The sequence below is a fragment of the Schistocerca americana genome, chromosome 4 (assembly GCF_021461395.2).
Source record: "Schistocerca americana isolate TAMUIC-IGC-003095 chromosome 4, iqSchAmer2.1, whole genome shotgun sequence".
Classification (NCBI taxonomy): domain Eukaryota; kingdom Metazoa; phylum Arthropoda; class Insecta; order Orthoptera; family Acrididae; genus Schistocerca; species Schistocerca americana.
The window spans coordinates 266,818,902-266,839,742 of NC_060122.1; positions in this window are offsets into that span (position 1 = coordinate 266,818,902).

The following is a 20,841-nucleotide window of genomic DNA, read 5'->3' on the forward strand; positions in this document are numbered from 1 at the left end:
ACAGTATGTTTGTTAACCAGCACCTACGTCGTTGTTTTTGAAAAATTAATATATTGTTAGATCTGTTGGAAATAAGGACTATTCTTACGATTGAAAATGTTTTAAGGCACTAGACTCTGTCTTTTACGATCTGCTAAGTTTTGTTTCCGGCACAAGAAAAAGTTGCACATCAACTTACATATGGCTTCCGTAAGTTTCATTCCTCATATTCCTTCCGATTCACCATAGAGGATAATGGATTAACAAGCATTTCGACTGCGTTCCGAGTTAGAGAGAAGGAAGGTAGATTAGGGATTAACGTACCGTTGACATCCAGGTCATTAGAGACGGCGTACAAGCACGGGATGTTTCCAGGATGGGGAAGGAAGCCGGCAGTTCTCTTTCAAAGAAACCATCCCGGCATTTGCCTGGAGCCATTTTATGAAAATCACGGAAAACGTAAATCTGGACGGCTGGATGCGGATTTGAACTTTTGTCCTCCCGAATGCGGGTACAGTGTGCTAACGTCTGTGCCACCTAGCCCTGTGTCTCGGGTTATTCAGGCGGGTTCTAAACAAACGAATTTGGAAAATGGGTTACAGGGGAAGGGTGTCAAACTATCGATATGAGGAACAACGACTCATTACAAAATATGTTTCTCTTACGGAAAGTATCCTTACAGAAAAACGTGAAGAGGAAAGAAGTGTTAAGTGTTCATGAAAAAATAAGGAAGAACCAATAACATTTCACTTAACAAAATACAAGCTTATTAGCCTGACGAGTACTGTGATGTTTGATTGTATAGAACAAGCCAAAAACCCTTTGCTGCCCCACCGAGAATCGTACGTGGACCTTTGTCTTTCGAGGACAATGGGCTACCAGCTGCTTCATCACAGCATATCTTACAGACATCATGAAAGCTTTTGCCACAGACTTCGCTTCATTATCCTTCTTTTAGAAAAGAATGCAACTATGTCTTACATGGGGTAGGAGAATGCGTTCTTACCCTGAGTTTTGTGTTTTGTGCACTTTTCGTCATCTTGGAAAAACCTAAAGGATCACTATTGAAATTTGCTGGTGATTAGCGTTCTGGATCTTCGAAGTCCTGCTATCATTTTAAAAAAATCATAATTTTGAAACTATTAGATATAGAGAATAATGGTTTGTTGCTAGTTAGTTAACGACGCGTTCAGTAGATCATTTGAACATTATCTTTTATAGAAATGATGTGAAACGAGCCAGTTTACAGAATATGTGTAGGTGATTAGTGTTAACAATAAGAACATATAAATTTTTTGAGAAATATTTTGCGGCTCTCAAAGCTTTTTCCTCTATTTTTGTTGCAGAGTGAACTTGTAGTGCATCAAAATCGTTGCCGACCAGCAGAAGATGCAGTGTATGATCTGGTATGCAGATATCCAAACCCGCGACAACTATACTGCGGAATTATCGACACCAGTATGGGAGGGCACCGACGGGAAAAACAAGGATAATGTGGTGATTCAAAACTTTAGAGAGACAGGCAGTGTCAAATATTTTCCTACAAGAGGAAGTTCCTCTGTTCCTCTGGTAGGTGTTGACAGAGTGCAACAGCGCCGTCCCCAGATGTCAATGTCGGCGGTGCATCATTGGAATCGCAGAAACCGAGATCTGCTGTCCACGTAGACATAAACAGTTACGTCTTTTGGTGTAAAAAATGCAGATGGCCCAAGAATTTGAGCCTCTGCGGTATCCACTCTATGCTGGCTACCATAGACTCTGACAGTGGCTACCTAAAAAGATAAAGTAACATTCCACTGGGCACTTAAATTGCCACAACACTTCGATTTGGGTCTCCGAAGGCCCAAGGAACACACTTGAAGACATCTGTGACTGCCCGAAGCTTAATGTTTGATGTGGCCCAATGCACTTTTGAGTGACAGGTTCAGTTTTCTTCGTAGAGAACCCCATAACGGTATACGTTATCTGGACATGTTCGAGCAGTCTCTGCTACCACAGATCTAAGAGCTACAGCCGTCTGTCATCTTCCAGCATTATGGTACACCCCCACATTGAAGTTTGAACGTGACGGCAATGCTGAATGATGTCCATTATAATTATCCGGGCTGTTATGCCGTGGTCGGTTGATGAATTCTGTGGTGATTCCCAACGTTTCGTCTCCGACTGCGGGAGACATCTTCAAGGGGGTCCGTAGCTTGATGGAAGGTCCAAAAAACACACTGGCTCGCTACTGTGTGTGTTGGACCTTCCATCAAGCTACGGACCCCCTTGAAGATGTCTCCCGCAGTCGTAGACGAAACGTTGGGAATCACCACAGAATTCATCAACCGACCACGGCATAACAGCCCGGATAATTATAATGGACATGATATTTCCGGCCGTGAAAGTTTACGTTTTAGTATCAATGCTGAATGATGCATTTTCTAACATGTGGAAAGGATGCGAGTGCCCCATGGCACGGCCCACGCGTTCGCCCTGTGTGACGCCGTTAGAATTTTTTTTTTTTTTTTTTTTTGGGGGGGGGGGGGGGGGTCACGCCAAGGATCACGTATACACGACAGCAGTCAATGAAATGCTACTCTTCTTGCAGGAGTCAGTGAAGGAATCGGAACTTTTGATACTGCAGTACTGATTCGTACGGGGGTAGAATTCGAATATCACCGTGGTGGTCTATGAGTGATGAGTGGGGCACAATTTGAAATTGGAACATAACAGAAAATAAAAGCTTTGAGAGCCGGTAAGCGTTTTAAAATAAACCATCATAGTTTGCAAGTTATGATATTTTGAAATGATAGCGCTACTTCAATGACACTATGTACTTCCGGACTGCCAATATTAGCGGAACATTACGGTTAAATGAAGTAACTTCGACTCATTCTACGCAAAAGGCTGATTCCGATTTTCTTGTGGGTGCCGCTTTAGATTCAGAGTGAAAGCTTATTTTCAATAAATAAGATGTCATTCTTCGCACGTGTTCATTGAATATGGTGTTGATACCCTCCGGAGTAGATATACAAATGTAGGCGGAAAACTATATAGTATACGTAAATAAATGTCACACGGCATTCCAAGAATGTCGCAAAAGTAATCAGATGTCACCGTCTATGAAGCTTCCTTTATTTACATTCCTTGGGGCACCTTTACCTTGCGAAGTGTTAATGTTTCTTTTAAGTGTGTTTAGATGTCAGCGACGAGTGCAGACGGAGTGCACGAGTAGTCTTGACTGTGTTGTTGATGAAAGAGTAAGGAAAAGATGAAACCAGGGATCGGCACACGGCCTACTATTGTCGAATAGTATCACGGACGTCTCCGAAGTTGAGCGTCCCCATTTGGCGGACGGATCGATAGTGATATGTCTCTCACCCCAAGAGACACTTTGAAGCCGCCTGGAATTTGGTTCAAGACATCCGATTAAAATACCAGAGACGAGGATCATCACATAACGTCTTCTCCTCCCCTTGATGACAAAATACTGGCATAAAAAAATTTGTCCACTACATGGGATTAATATCGGTTTTCCCCAGGAGGAACACCACTGCATGAGTATAATTAGCGAGGACGGCTACGGAAGCTAGTACGTATAGGGTAGGCAGTAGCATCAAAATGTTGGATTAGTTTTTTAATGTATAGCCAGAATTTCCACTGACAATCTACAGACGGTATTAAGTACATATTGTTCCAGAACAGCTTAAAGAGAGAAGCGATAGGCGGTATCCAGCTCTGGTTAATAATAACGTTGATCTGCTTTCGTAAGGATATATCGAATCGTGAAATGAGATCTGAAAAAGACCATGGCTAAGATGAATGGCATATCGCTATTTGCTTTTAGATGTTTTATTTTTATAGAGACATTTATGATCTTACTGTCTTATCGTCATGGAAGAACAGTCGCTTAAGAACTTTCTCTTTCCGGTAGTTTTCGTAATTATTATACAAGTGCCGGCCGGAGTGGTCGTGTGGTTCTAGGCGCTACAGCCTGTAACCGCGCGACCGCTACGGTCGAAGGTTCGATCCTGCTTCGGGCATGGATGTGTGTGATGTCCTTAGGTTAGTTAGGTTTAAGTAGTTCTAAGTCTAGGGAACTGATGACCTCAAATGTTAAGTCCCATAGTGCTCAGAGCCATTGGAACCATTATACAAGTTTTGTCATACGAAAAAGAATAAATTATAGGAAAATAAAAATCGGCGCTGGCACTTAAACCTGTTACAGAACTGGAAGCGAAATAGACACTTGTGCGCGAAGACTGTCTGAGTCGATGTACATTTCTCAGCTCTTTGGTGCCTTCTAATCTGTTTATATTCTTGTAACTCCTGCTCTCTCAACTACTCGCTAAGAATTTCCATAACAACCAAAGCTACCTCATGTAGTGACAGTTATTGGGTTGTTAATAGTATCTCCCTCACAATCTAGCCCCCATACGGAAACGCACGACTCTTCTTTGAATCTTCTCAACGCACTCTATAAATCCTATCCGACAAGGGTCTCATGATAACGAACAGTACTAAATAATCGGTTAAATGAGTGTTTCGTAATCTACTTGTTTCAAGGATGAATAACATTTCCTAAGAATTCTCAACTGATTCTCAGTCGGACATGTAATTTTCCTCCTACTGTTTTTATAGACTGGACTTAGGCAGCTTCGGGTGATCACTCCTTTTTTACGAGTGTTACTATACACAACGTTTTATCGTCATCATTGTAATCGAACAGTAATATTTTCATTTAAGTTGTGGGCCAGCTGTCCATCCTGCACCAAGCGTCGATCCGCCACAGGTCTTCGGGACCTTGCTATAGTTTTCCGAAGTTACAGCTACGTCATATACAACACCACCATCCGCAACAGTGTCAACGATCTTCCGACATTAGGCGTCGGATCATTTAGCTTTGAGGTGTCTTAAAAAATAGATTTAATAGTTGGAAACCATTTTATTTAATCCTCTACGTCAGTGATGCACAAGCCGCAGCTCGCGTGCCGCATGCAACCCCCATTGATGTAACGGCGGTGCGTTCCTCACTGTTCGTTCTTTTAATGTTTAAATTATTTTATTCATCTTTCTCTCCATCCCGAAGTGGGGAGAGCTGGTTCTTCGAACACTTAGTTCTTCTGACATCACTCTAGCAGGCAACGGGCAGGAAGATCCCAAATCGGAATAATAACTTGCCTCACGGCACGATATTCTTGAACTTGGGGCCCTCAGGTATTCACAGTAAGGGCTTAGCAGCCCACGGACTAACAAGTCGATGCATACCTAGTCTACATCAATTACATCGCTTTCAGAATAGCCCCATTAGATATTTCACAGTCAGCAAGCGCTTTCTCCCATCAACCAAACACTTCTGAAGCACAGCTCTTTTCCAACCCAGCGACCTGTTTATAAGCTTTGCTTGTAAAACAACAGCACTTTAAGGTTTTCTTTATGTTTGGGAAAAGGAGAATTTCTTAGAGGACGACATCTGATGAATGTGGAAGCTAGGGCCGGCCGCGGTGGCCGTGCGGTTCTAGACGCTTCAGTCTGGAACCGCGAGACTGCTACGGTCGCAGGTTCGAATCCTGCCTCGGGCATGGATGTGTGTGATGTCCTTAGGTTAGTTAGGTTTAAGTAGTTCTATGTTCTAGGGGACTGATGACCTCAGATGTTAAGTCTCATACTTCTCAGAGCCATTTGGAAGCTAGGACATCATTACAGTACCGGCTTTGGTTGAACGCTGACGAGCAAGCAACTAATTGTAAGCAAGTGCGTTACAGTGGTGCAAAACCTGTGAATTATTCGGACACAAATTCGGCAGTTTATTTTTGGATTACTTTCCGCAAACGGTGTTAAATCTGTATGGTTATTATGGCTCTAAGCACTATGGGACTTAACATCAGAGGTCATCAGTCCCCCGGACTTAGAACTACTTAAACCTAACCAACCTAGGGACATCACACACATCCATGCCCGAGGCAGGATTCGAACCTGCGACCGTAAATCTGTATGTAGTACTCCTTATTTATAGTTCGTCACTATGGCAAGAATTCGAGGAGCACTACGCAGTTAAAACTGAAAGTTTGAACATCACCTTCTCATTTGATTGCACTTGTCGAGCTATTTTCGGTCTTGGGGAACCAGAATGCTTCCTCAGGGACGTCTGAGGCTCAGTTTCGACATCATATCTACAGATATATGTTTCATCATCAGTTATGACTCTTCTCTGTACTTTTGATCTTAGTTGACATCACTTAGCGATTCCAGAGACACTTGCATTCGTCGCTGTTTCCGTTCGAAATACAACAATTTGGGCACAAATTTTCATGCTTAAAACATTGGAAAATTTATAATGACATAAATCTACTGAAACCCAGCTACTTATCTGTCTGTGACTGTGTGGTGGTGGTGGTTGGTGTTTAACGTCCCGTCGACAACGAGGTCATTAGAGACGGAGCGCAAGCTCGGGTTAGGGAAGGATTGGGAAGGAAATCGGCCGTGCCCTTTCAAATGAACCATCTCGGCATTCGCCTGAAACGATTTAGGGAAATCACGGAAAACCTAAATCAGGATGGCCGGAGACGGGATTGAACCGTCGTCCTCCCGAATGCGAGTCCAGTGTGCTAACCACTGCGCCACCTCGCTCGGTGTGACTGTGTGGTCGTTCATGATTATTTATCTCTCTTTTCAGCGATTTCATGGGTTCATAATGATCTGAGACGTCCAAGTCAATTGTCATTTTCAGCGTCTTCACGGCATTCTTCGAAACGCTTCTACCACTCGTAAAGCCTACTTTTATTTATAGCATACTTAACAAAAACCGTATTTAACTTTTCTAAAAGTTGTTGCACTTTATTCCGTTCTCAAAGAAAAATTTTATACTGCGCAAATGCAGTGGTCCTATTTTGTACAAAATAAATACTAGCCAATATTACAAAAACACATCCTTTTTGACAGCAGACAACCGACTAAATACTCGGTGTCTCAACACTGCACAGATACTTCTTCCCAAGGTAACAAAGAAAAAAATATCACGTGACTCGAAGTAATACAACACACGAAATTACAGAATTCCAGTCACTTTTTGAAAAAAAAACCCTCGTACATGTTTCGGTAAGGAAAGTCTTTAGGTTTCAGAATTTGTAGAGCTCTTGTTAACCGCTTTCTCTCCCTCGCAGTGATCCTAAGCCCAGCCACCCCTCGCTATTAACACAGGACTTTTTTCCTTTTTTAAAGTCTGAGTATAAGTAGATATTTCCTTTATTCCTACTGACGATGAAAATTTTTATCCTCCTGCGTGTATTGCGCCGCTCCTGAGTTCATTAGCTCTGCAGTTACACAATCGGGCCGTTGCACTCTCAAATTCGAGCGGCCTGCGGATACGATTAGTGTCAGTAGATGATGCTACACGAGAATGCCCAGCGTTTGGCTTGTGTTCAATCCGTAGTCTTGTTCCATGTTCAATTTTTGTATCGCCTTCTTGTTTGATTTTTAGGAAACCAAAGAAAGACCACGTTTGGCGCTAACGTCCCGGGGAAGCCTCTTGAATTCGAGCGCGCAATGGCCTAAATTCAAGCATGATTAACCCGGAAACGTCCCACCGTATCGCATTTTCTCTCAACGATTATTTCTTAGCATAACTTACCCTGCAGCACCCTTAAAAGCTTTTCGTACTGTTTCTGACCCATCTTTATATTGTTACTAACAGCTTCTTTTCGTGCACCGAACGGTCCTAGGTGCTTCAGTCTGGAACCGCATGACCGCTACAGTCGCAGGTTCGAATCATGCGTCGGGCATGGATGTGTGTGATGTCCTTAGGTTAGTAGTTCTAAGTTCTAGGGGACTAATGACCTCAGATGTTAAGTCCCATAGTTCTCAGACCCATTTTTGTCGTGCTTTTTTATTTTCAAAGCTTTTTTTCATCAGCTTGTGGTGAATTATTTTATGACTAGCTCAATGACAGATTGGCTTTGCTTCAGATGGTCCCATAGGACCAAAGGAAAAAGGAAACATAAAAAAATATTTTTTTATTTACGACCAATCCGCCGCCCAGAGCCCATTAATACGCGTTCCCACATCGGTGTAAAATATAGCCGATCTTGCCTGCAGGGTTACTGCATATGCTGGAAATAACGAGTGTCCCATAATAAAACGTACGAATGAGTTAAAGACAAGACATAATTCCTTTTTTTTGCGAGTTCTGAAACAACATATTGCTTGTATAAGACGGGCGCGGATGCACGCTCAGCTATTAGGAGAGAAGGGAGCGCCAGTTTATCTTCGTACGGCGTGTCGTGACACGTAGCGTGTGTGACCCACTGCTACACATGTGCGCGGAGAGAATTTATGACGCGTTCGGGCGTGGAACGACACGAAGTAGCAGCGGCGCCGCTGAACACCCCTGCGTCAGTCGCCAGTGAGCAGATTTACGTCCGCCTCTGCGTGAGGCGCCGCTTGCCGCCGTGGCCACATACGCTGACTGGACTCGAGTTTCACTCACCTCGTACCCAACGGTAATCAGTGACGTGAGATGAAATATACTCAGTCTAGAGTAAAGTCATTTGCTTTGAATGTTTTCAATTGTGAGGGGAACAATTTCAACGCAAACATTTTATCATTTCTGTTGCAGTCATTTCTCACGGGAACTTCATTGTAGGATTCTTGGTTTGCATGATTTCGTATCGCGCACTTATAAATCGATACTGCTGAGGATATTGGTATGTTTCGCTTATAATGTTATAAATATCTATCAATACCACATGCACATTATTTAGTTGACCAGTTTATCATTTGTCTGCGTCAAAAATTGATCTACGCTACAAATCTTGCCCACTAAAGTGTCCTTATCTAGAATCTTCAAATAAAAATGATTATAATTCTTTGTAAAATTTCTTCATTATTTATTAGATGATTTAACGAACTGATAAGAGTTGTAGCATATTTTTGTGTTAATTAATTTGATAATTTTTTTCCTGTGTTGCATCATAGCACACAACGATTACTTTTAGAGAAATTGTTATTTTTAACACCCCTTATCAAAGTATGATGGCTTGTTAGAAGCAATCTTCGTAAAGAAGTAAAGGCTGTTATTACTGCGCCTAGCTGTATATTATTCTTTATTGTCCATTCTGCTCGAGCAATAAATGATATTCAGCGTTACATAAACATACATCGTTGTCACTTTCTTTTACAGGCCAGTCTTGATCACACAAACTTTTACACTTCACTATTACCGGTTTCTGCTATTGCCGCCTTCAGATCGCAAAATAATCTGATTTAGTATCAACGTCAAACTAAACATGTAGGTACATAATAAGTGCTCCACTCATATATACCTACATGTTTAGTTTGACGGTGATACTACCTCAGATTATTTTACGATCTGAAGTTTGCAGTAACCGAAACCAGTAACAGCGAAGTGTAAAAGTTTGTGTGAGCAAGATTTGACCTGTAAAATAAAGTTACAAAAATATCAACACGGACTCATTTTCGGATTTTATTTCTTCAATTGATGACGTTGTTGTGCCAACCAGGACGATTGCTACTACGGTAGGAATCTGAAGACAACAACAAGAAGCGGTTGTTGTACCAGCTGAGTGAGCATTGGTCTTCCGATCGTACTAAATATTTTGCGGGGGAGAGGGTGCAGGGGTGGGGGGATGGAAGTGTTTTCAGTAAACCCTTCGCATAGGAGTCTTCATCTCAGGACACTTAATAACTATATTTTACATTTATAGAATAAACCTCTCCCATTGTTCCTCTGAACTACTGATGAACACACTGAATAATAATCAACGGTGGTTAAATGCGCAAATGAAACTGGCTTACATCACATTATATTTGAAGAGTAACTAGTTAATTCAACACGCATATCACAAATGACCCGAGCATTCGCGTGGACATTACCATGTCTCAACAATAGGTATTCCGTAGCCTTTGCAGGTTATGGTAGTCATTCAGAATTGTGTTGCTACAACGCTTCGTTGACTGTTTCTAGGTAAAGTTTCAGTGCTTGTAGTCTCCATTTACTTCTTCAACTATGTTTCTCTTCTTTCTTTTTCGAGTATTTTCTGTAATGTGAACGTTAAGCTTATATTGGGATTCTGTTCACTCCCACATTTTTGTCAATTTCTAATCACTGGCATTTAATCAAGATCACATTTTTTCACACCTTTCTTATACTATTTCAGTGGTTCCCAATGTGGGGGTAATTACCCCCAGAGGGGTAAAATGTAATTTAATGAGGGGTGGAAACAAAATGGTGCAGTTGTGTTTTGGCAACGAAACTGAGTTACTTGCAAAAGATCATTAGCATTATCACTATTTTGTAAGAGCGTGGAACTGATTACATAAGTAAGCAACAATTACATTTTGATTTGAAATTACATCATTAACTCATGATATAGTGTGGTGGATATTACAGCTGCCTCACATAGTCTACCCAATACACACACACACACTTAGCACTAAGCAATTATTATTATTATTATTATTGTTATTATTATTGTATTATTATTAATAGTGGTAGTGATCAAACACAAAGCATTGACAACCTGAGGTCTTCCAATTATTGACATTTCAGAAGCAAGGAGTTTACAATTAAGTGATTCCCAACAGTAGACCTAAGTATACATTTTAATTTGGTTGATTTAAATGGGGGCGCAAGGTGTGAGTGAAGGAAGCGCCGCTATGGAGAGCAGTGGTACACAGGAAGCATCTTTTGCAACAAGTGTCTACCCTCAATGTTGATAGTTAGCTTTATTCGTGAGGAGTAGTTGTACGTAGTTCTCGCGATGCACAGAATTGCTTCATCATTCTTTAAAAATGAGTTTTTAGAGTATGGAATACCATTTGCCTCATTGACTCATTAGTTCGAGGCTTAACAAAACAACTACAAAAACCAAGCATCATTTGCCTTTTGTCTTTCTAAAAACAAAAGTTTTCATTCTAGGGTCTAGTCAGGTGCTAATGTTGTAGATGGTTGTAACAGAAGGGGTAGGGGGTTACTAGCTTATATATGATTGCAAAGGGGGGGGGAAGTAATGGTCTCAGAGAGGCTGAGAACCGCTGTGCTATATCATATAAATTTAGTTTTCTTTATGCTCTGCTATGAAATTCATTATATTTTAATATTAAAAATTTTTTTCTTTCTATATCGTTTTACTGAAAAATAAAACAAAGAATGTGAAAATAAAATATCAATCAGACTGTTGCTAGTGCATCGTATATCTGGCCTGAAGAACGGCAAACAACGAAGTGAGGAGACAGGAACAATAGCCAACAGAGGGTGGAGGAGTACCTAGAAGAAAACTTCCAGTTCACATGTAGTAAGCATTGTATTTTCCTGATACGTTACACAGACGACACAGCTATCACTTCGTTGCCTCGTCCGCTTCAAAATAAACCGGCTGCGGACTGGGCAGTTTTAACCGAAACAGAGCGTACCTAATTACCGCCCGTATCGACGTTGGAGAGAGTCGTTTCCGAACAGGGAGGAACAAAAAGTGGCAGTAATTGTTGCCTTTGTCGGTGATCGGCTTACATGCCAGAATTTACATAGGATTTACATGTTTATTGATACGAAGAAAATACACCGTGCGTTCTACGTCATCTTAATGCGACTTAAGAATTCTTGGGTTAAAATGTGTATAGCTTCTCATTAATTAGACACCGTATTTAAACGTTGGTGCTGCCGTAAATTCTTGACTGCCTCTCTGCGATGCGTTCGGTTGCTACCCATTACTGATAAAGTAGGGTATATCTACATCTACAACCATACTCTGAAAACCACTTCGAAGTGCATGGAAGGATAGGCGACAGGGTACTGCTCATTGTAGCTCATATAAGGGTTTATCACTTTTCCATTCGCGTACAGTGCGTGGGAAGAAGGACTGCTTAAAAGGTCCTGTGAGCGCTGTAATTACTTTAATCTTGTCTTTACTGTCTGTATGGGATCGTTACTTGAGAGTATGTATATTATATTCGTAAATTCGTTACTAAAAATCGGTTCCTCAAACTTTAAATGTAGACTTTCGATGTATAGTTGACACCTTTCTGCCACCAGCCACTTCAGGATCTTCAGCAACTCTGTGTTTCTCTCTTGTGGGTCAAACAAACCTGTGACTATGTGTGCCGTCCTTCTTTGTATACGAGCAATATCCATCGTTAAACACATGTGATGCGGCTCCCAGGCATTTGCGCAGTTTTCTCGGCTGGGCCACACGCTCTTTGCTGAATGCCTGCAATTTCCCCATATCCTATCGATGAGTCGAAGACTCCGCCTGGATTTACTTATGACTGAAGCAATGCCATTATTCCTTTTCATATCCCCCACGACAGGTTACCCCTACGTATTTACAACAGTCGACTGATTTCAGTTGTGACTGCTTGATGTATTGTTGTAGTCATAGGATTTCTGAAGTTTTGGGAAATACGAATCAGACGAACTGTAGGAATTCTGCTACCATGGAATGAAAATGAGACTTTGCGGACGAAGCAAAGAGGACACAAGAAGCAGACAAACACAAATTTACGCCCAAATATTTCACCGATGTGACTATGCCAAGCATCACACTACTAATGCTGTATTCAAACGTTACAGGATTCTTTCTCCTCCAACCAATACTAGCATAAAACATAGGTCTCAGTTTGAGGAAAAAAATTCAGAGAATTTACGTTTGGAGTGCAGCACTGTATGGAAATGACTGTGGGAAAACCTTAAAGGAATAAAATCTAAGCTTTTGAAATGTAGTGCTGCAGAAGTACGTTGAAGATCAGTTGGACTGACAGAATGAAGGAAAGAAGATTGGGGTCAATAGAAGAAAGGAAGGTTGGGTTTAACGTTCCGTCTACATCGAGGTCATTAGAAACGGAGCAAAAGCTCGGATTATATCGAGGATGGGGAAGGAAATCGGAGGTGCCCTTTCGAAAAAGCCATCCCGGCATTTTCGTGGAACGATTTAGCGAAATCGTGGAAAACCTAAGTCTGAATGGCCAGACGGCGATTTGGATCATCGTGCTACAGAATACGAGTCCACTATTGTAACCAATGCGCCACCTCTCTCGGATGTAGATTGGCTACGAGTAAAGATGTTCGCAAAATCGTCGAAGAAAGGAGCACTCGGAAAACACTGACAACAAGAAGGGATAGGTTGATAGGACATATGTTAAGACATCAGGGAATAGCTTCCGTGATACTTGATGGAACTGTAGTATGGAAAAGACTGTGGTGGTAGACAGATTTTGGGATATATCGAACAAATATTTGACAACGTTGGATGCAAGTGCTACAACAAATAATTGACAATGTTTAGTGCAAGTGCTAAAACAAATAATTAACACGCCGGGCGTAAGTGCTACTCTGAGTCTAAGATATTTTCCCAGAAGTAAGATTCGTGTCGGCCTTCGTCAGACCAATCGGAAGACGAAGACAGGGTACACAGTTTCAGTTTACCGAACAATCAAAGCAATTTTCCAGTCTTGGCGCCACTTCGAAATCTTGTCGAGAACGAAAATATTTGTGCAGCTTTTCACAGATAAGACTTTATTATGATAACTGCATCAAAAAACATAAAAACGGGGATTGCTATTAAATTTTTCTTCCAGGTCGTCGAAACAGAACACAAAGAACGACGAACAACGATCTCAACATACTTCATTGGGGACGCCTGAAGTTGCGTTTACTTGCAACCATTGGGACTGTGCTTCACTTAAAGATTCGTCCCCCACATCGTATATTTCTCCCTCTCTCCTTTCTATAGGCCAAACCATGCGTTAGCACACTTATCTGTCATCCGCAAGAATTGTGCTTCATTTTTCTGTCTGGCTATCCAGATTCACTTTTTGCCATGGTTTCCCAAACACCAGGTTCCTTTGATAGGAGCACGGCTGACTTTTCTCACGAAATCTGTACGACCCGAGTTTTTACTGCGTTTCTAATGGCCTCGTAATCTACACGGCGTGAAACAACAAACGCCCTTTCTTTCTTATTCAGACACACTGATGAACTGTCTGTAATTTGATTCCAAGTAATAACTCAAACTGCGGGTACCAGAAAAGCTTCGGCTCTCAATGATCAATTGATAGAAAAGTAGTAGTCGATAGTAGAAAAGGAGAGGAAAATACCTGCTGTGTTTCACTTTCACTACGAAAGTCGACTCTTAGACTGAATAAGGCCTTATCACCTTGTCCTGAACAGTATATCCAGAAAACCTATTGGTATAAGTCAAAATGATTATCTTGGTTTTCTCCGCAGTTACATATTGCTTTCCGGTATTCTGTTTGTCAGTTTTAGAAACAGAGAGTAACTTTCGGAAGTGCATCCTTAGTCGGAACGAGGTTACGATATCATGTGTCATTAAACCATTGTTTTTCACGCGCGCTATATTGCACAATTTAGAGAGGCAACGCCATTTATCATTCCAATAGAGAGTCTACCTAAATCAATAGTATTTGGTCTGCTGGCCTGCTGCTGGTAACTGCTGCTCGAATCAGAGCAGGAGAAATAGCAAAGATAACTATGAGATTACGGGTGAAATTGTTGTCACCAGGTCTGGCACGCTGACGCGAGTTATTGCTGCAGCTAATGTGGCAAAATGCCATCGGCGTTATGCGAGGCACGAATGTTTGTGCATTCATGTAAAATGCGAGCGACAGGCGGCCATTAATCACTCAGTTTCAGAGCAATATAGCACACCCGTCAGTGAAATAACGTAATGTATGCATGTTTGTGCATGAAGCGCCGTGTCTGCGTACGCAAGCGTGTATGCGGTAAATTAACTGTGAATTTAAATACTTGTATTTACAGTGACTAATTGGTTCCGTTTCTGCTTGGGATTTTAAAACCTCTGCCAAATTTGTAATGAAGTACTACAAATGAAGTTTCTTTGACTTTATTCAATCCTTTAGACATGCGAGACACTGCCAAAACCAACAGACCTGTGAGACAGTGGCACATTTCAGAATGTTAGCAGAGGTTCCGAGCATACGGGATGGATTCTGAGACATCTAAATGGCTCGAAGGCTTTTTAAGTAATGCAACCTAGTACTTTGTCTTCGATGGCGTGTGATCATCGGACGCAAAGATATCGCCAGAGTTGCTCGAGGCAAGTTTGATAGGATTGCGCTTGTTCTTAATATACCGTACATAAACGATCTGAGGATGGGGTGAACAGTAACATACGACTGTATGCAAACGGAGCTGCAGTGTACGGGAAAGTTTCGTCTTTGACTGACTGTAGGAAGGAAGAGAATATCTTGGATATAATTTACGTTTGATGTAGTGAATGGCAACTCTCTAAGTGCAGAAAAATATGAGGTAATGCAAATGAATAGGAGAAATGAACCCGAAATGTTCGAATGCACTGTTAGTGGTGTGTTTGTCGACGAAGTCACGCCGATCTAGTAACTAGGCGTAGCGTTGCAAAACGACGTTAAATGAATTTAGCATGTAAGGTCAGTTATAGGGAAGATGAATGGTGGGCTTCTGCTGATTGGATGAATTCTAGGGAAGTGTAGCTCATCAATAACGGAGACCGTGTACCGAACACTTGTGCGACTCATTCTCGACTACTTCTTGGGTGTAGGATCAGGCTGAATTAAAGAAAGATATCGAAGCAGTTTAGAAAGAAGATTAAGGTTTAACGTCACGTTGACATGGAGGTCCTTAGAGCCGGTGCACAAGGGAAGGAAACTGGCCATGTCCTTTCCATAGAAGTGTTCCACCGTTTGCCAGAAGCAATTTTGGGATATCATGGAAAACTTAAATCTGGACGGCCGTTTGCGGATTAGAACCGTAGTCCTTCCGAATTGAATGTGCTTCCCACTGTGCCACTTCACTCGGTAAACAGTTCAGAGGCGTGCTGCTAGATTCGTTACCGGTAGGTTGAATCAACAAGCGTGTATTACTGAAATCCACCGTGAACTCAAATGGGAATCCCGAGAGGGAAGAAAATTTCCTTTCGCGGAATTCCGCTGAAAAAGTTTTCAGAACCTACAATGGCGAAAGAATGCAGATCGATCCTACTGCCGCCAACATACACACACACATATCGCGTAAAGACATGGGAAACAAGGGAAATCAAGGCTCGTACGTAAGCATACAGATAGTCGTTTTTCCCTCGCTCCACATGCAAGTGAAACAACAAAAGGATGACTATTAGTGGTACAATTACACTCCGCCATTCATCATATGGAGACTTGCTGAGTATGTATGTGGATTTAGATGTCAAAGAACTTCAGTGACCATCAACACCGGAGCAACATTTCATTCATCATGTGGCTGGTACAAGTGAGAAGTTTTGAACCTAAGTAGGAACTCCGTAATGTCTAATTTATCGAGTCCTTTAGAATGTTTGGAAGGTGCTGAAACAATGTACAAGACCTGCTCGAAACCAGATTTTATTTCAGGAAGACGTCTCACTAGAACAGGCTTAAAACCACGCTGATTTTACTCTACCTTATAAAAAATATAGTTCATCTTTTTGTTTCGCATTTTCTCTTTAACTACGTCAATTGGAAGTCCTCAGGTACCGTACTTGCACCATCCAACATCTTGAGGCACACAATATAAGTTGTCGTCTTAGATAACACATTCGGTTTCTTTGAAATGAGAATATTTCTATGACACTTTCATTCCTATCTTCCACAAAAATTACTAAGTACATATTCTCCAAATGCAAGGCGAAGTTACGAGAATGAATAGATGAAGCCATCCCCACCTATTTCTCGCTAACAAAGGTCATTTAGGAGAATTTCGTGACAAGTTCAGGCACTTAAGTGACTGCAGAGTTAGCCTATCACATTTCAGAACCAAAACTCCCGGCAGAAAAGAAGGATAAAGAAGGATTGGAGTTCAAGGGCCCGCCGACATGCACATCAAAGGGTACACATTGCCGGCGACTATCTGTTCCACTAAGGAACGGAGCAATTGAGAACTGAGTAGCAGAGAACGTACCCCAACAATTTTTCTTATTATGATAGCAATAGAGGGTGAATGTGGTGCTACAGAAGAATGCTGAAGATCAGATGCGTAGATCAAATAATTAATGAGGAGGTATTGAATAGGATTGTAGAGAAGAAAAATTTGTGACACAACTTGACTAGAAGAAGGAATCGGCTGGTGGGGCATACTCTGAAGCATCAATGGATCACCAATTTTGTATTGGGGGGGCAGCGTGGAAGGTAAAAATCGTAGAGGGAGACCAAGAGATGAGCACTAAACAAATTAAGAAGGATGTAGGTTGCAGTAAGTACTGGGAGATGAAGAAGCTTTCACAGGATAGAGTAGCATGGAGAGCTGCATCAAACCAGTCTCTGGTCTGAAAACCACAACAACAACATGGAAGGTGAAGATTTGACGATGCCACTCTCGCTCGCGAAGCGTCAGAAAAATTATCAAATAATCGTCGGCCGATGAACGCAAAACAGAAGCCAACAGGTAATTTATTAACAAGTTGCCACGAAGACCTTAACAATTTTAAAGTTTAGTTCTGCCGTCTGACAATCTAGGAAGAGGAAATGAAGGCAGGACGTAACGACTATCTTCAAATAATGAGTATTGTATTTTCTCCTATAATAAGGATTTTTTCAGTTTCAGTCACAGTATTCTTTCGATCGTCAACCAATCTTTATTTTTAGCTGCTGCTATACCTGTGCCACGACATTCATTACCCCAGCTGCGAGGTAGTTCGTCGAGCACTAATACAAAGCAATATTTCGTTAATAAGTAATTTAGCTACGAAATTGTGACTCCGACATTGGCCGTTATAGGGACATATGAGTAGCTTCCATCGAAAGATACATACATTTTGCTGTCGAAATGCAAGAGTTATTAATTACTAGTGCCACTGTCATACTGGCTGAGGAATAATTAATAGACGAAATGGGCTTTTGGCAGAACACGGCCTGAGAAATGAACACAAAACTGTGCACCAGACATACCATGTAAAGAGTGAACCTTTTAGAATAGCATCGTAGAGACATAATGGAAATAAAGTAAAGTACATTCACGAGCAACTGAGAGGTAGCTGCCGCGTTGGAGGCAAACCGTTGTTGTCAGTACGGCGAATGTCACTTCAGTTGGTTGTCCATCATGTTCAGTTCTGGCCAAGGGCTTCACAAGTGTACCGCATATTATATTTTCGCTGTGGATGATGGAATCCACCTCCCTCCTCCCTCGTGTACCTCAGATAATCGCTCGTCACAAGGCTTGAGGATGGGAACCACTACTGAAAGTTCGATGTGTGGTAAAAGATCACGTATACTGACAAGTCATGATAGACATCTCAATAAGACGGTGGAAGTGCACTAGTGTGTTGAAAATCTCAAGATACTAAGCATCAAGGTACCAAAGAGCACACAGTTTCTGCTGTTAGTGGAGATACACGATCCCTTAAAGAAGTCAGTTATCGTATTTCGCTGTAGAAGGATACAAATTCTTAATGTGCAATAATATGTCTAATTATCCGTTGCGGCGTCCGGATCAGGTGATCCGTAATCTTGTGAAGAACTGTACTACTCTTGCATATCGCATTAGTGCGAAAACAGCACCGAGCTTGTATGCCCTCAGCACCTCCTCCTCCTTCTTCTCCTTCTTCTTCAAGTCAGCTACGGTGGCATTAGTCCTTTTGTGCTCATTTTTAATGGCGTCGAGACCGATGTACACGACTTCCACACCGTTCCAGCCATCCACTCAGTTCTGGACGGGGGTTGACCGGTCATGGATCACGATAGCTCGGCAATGCTTTCGGCGGCTCTCTGTGTCAATGCCAAGACGCGCAGCCTCAGTACTGTACGCTGCTAGTTTGATATCTCTAAGATAATGTCTCTCGAGTGAGCGCTGTCACACTGGATAGTGTTAGTACTATGAAGATCTGTAATGGACGTGGCCACTGATGGCACGCCTAAAACGAACAGAGAGGATAGGAGAGGGAAATCTAACGAACACGACGAAAGGGCATCGACATCACCGAAGATTGCTCAGGCGCTCGAGAACAGCGGAAAATTGTTTTAAATGATGTGGTGGTGGTAAGTTGCTTTGGGACCAAACCGATGAGGTCATCGGTCCCTAGCCTTGCACACTACTTAATCTAACTTAATGTTAAAGACAATACACGCACCCATGCCCGAGGGAGGACTCGAACCTCCGACGGGGAGAGCCGCGCGAACCGTGGCAAGGCCCCCTAGACCGCGTGACTAAATGATGTGAAGTGACGTCAAACGCAAGATTGTTTAATAAAATAAATCGCGTTATTATTACTATCGACATGGCTCTGTAAATGTGTCATACTGGAAATTTCATGCGTCTGGGTCCATTGTGAACGAGTAAGAATTTATTGGTGTATCAACGCGGACTGTCCAACGTACGTCCCTATAATGAGTAGTGTACCACTCACAAGATGTGTTAAGGGTCTAAGAACTATGGTTGTAAAAGTGCATAGCTTTTCAATAACAATCGATTCCAAACACGATAGAAATTACTGCTGCCCATGATTGCAGGTTCATCTTAACCAGTTTCCTAGCGAATATTGCAAAGGGAGCTGCAAGTAATGAAGATTAGATGACAGTTACCTCACAGAAGGCCATCGGTCACAGTGACTCATAAAGCTGCACATGTTCAGCTGGTAAAGCTATACAGATATTTGACAGCAGCTGACTGGAAGAGAGCAATGGGGTCCGACGATCGCGATTTTGCCTCTTTTCCAATGAAGAAAATTGAGTGCACCGAAGGCCCAGCGATCCATCTAATCCGCAGTAGGTGGAGGGTACAGTTCCAGCCGAAGTTGGTTCTGTAATTCTTTGGGAGTGTTTCTTCGTTCCACGGCCTGGACTACCTAATTTATCACAGAACCTGATCCATGACATTTATCTCAACTTTTCTGGAGGTCAGGTATCTTCTTTTGTTCTACAACTTTATAACGAGAATCTCGAGTATCTAAACAGTGGACCACTTCCCAGATGAGAACTGTCGTTTTCAAAAAACTCCAAGATTACGTTCCTTGTTTGGCTGTCACGATACGAGCCCAATCGCATCTCGACTGAACCGCTACATTACGTAAGCTGAAGATCACTGAAAATTTCTGGGAGTGATTGGGACAGTGGCTGAAACGCAGCAGTCAGCATCCCTGCAATCTGACGGATCTACGAGACTGAATCACGAATGGGGTACTTCAGTTGGATATGGCATTTCTGAAGAAACTTGTGAACACTCTTGCTCCTTGAACTTACCGATGTTAGAATGTATTAACATGATGTCAACTCAGTTGATGGTTGGAGAGACGACATCCCAGTTACATGTAGTCTGCGTAAACCAGTTGTTAATCACTGACGCATCGTATACATGAATCGTATTATCCCCTTCGGAATCAACTAAGGCTTGAAGATGGTGCACTGAAGGGCCGAAGCTGATAGCTACACAATAAATGACAACGTAAGAGCAGCTGTAGTGTTTCACTTTCTTACAATAGTGAACGGCCGTAGCACCAGGCCTCCTGGCTGAAGGACGTTTACACAAAAAGATTTTCTTCTGTTTCCGAACATAAAGAAATGACCGTGGAGTAGCTCACGAACGTTGGCGCGCCAGGCACATATAGCTTGCGGCCGCGAGCTCAGCTCTAGTCCACCAACAGCAATGGAGGGTGAAACTTTGACAATGCCAGCCACTCGTGCTGGCGAAACGTCAGTAAAATCATTAGACGAACGTCGGCCAAAGAACCTGAGGCAGAAGCCAATAGGTAGTTGGCCAACAAGTGGCCACGAAAGTATTAAAGAACACATCGAGGGTTTCACTTTGACAGTGATGAAGCGGTGTAAGCGGGGCTGTGATTGTGACTGTATAAACCGAATGAAACAGTGCCTGTATCAACAAAGTGGTCTATTGTCGAGAGAAATGTGTTC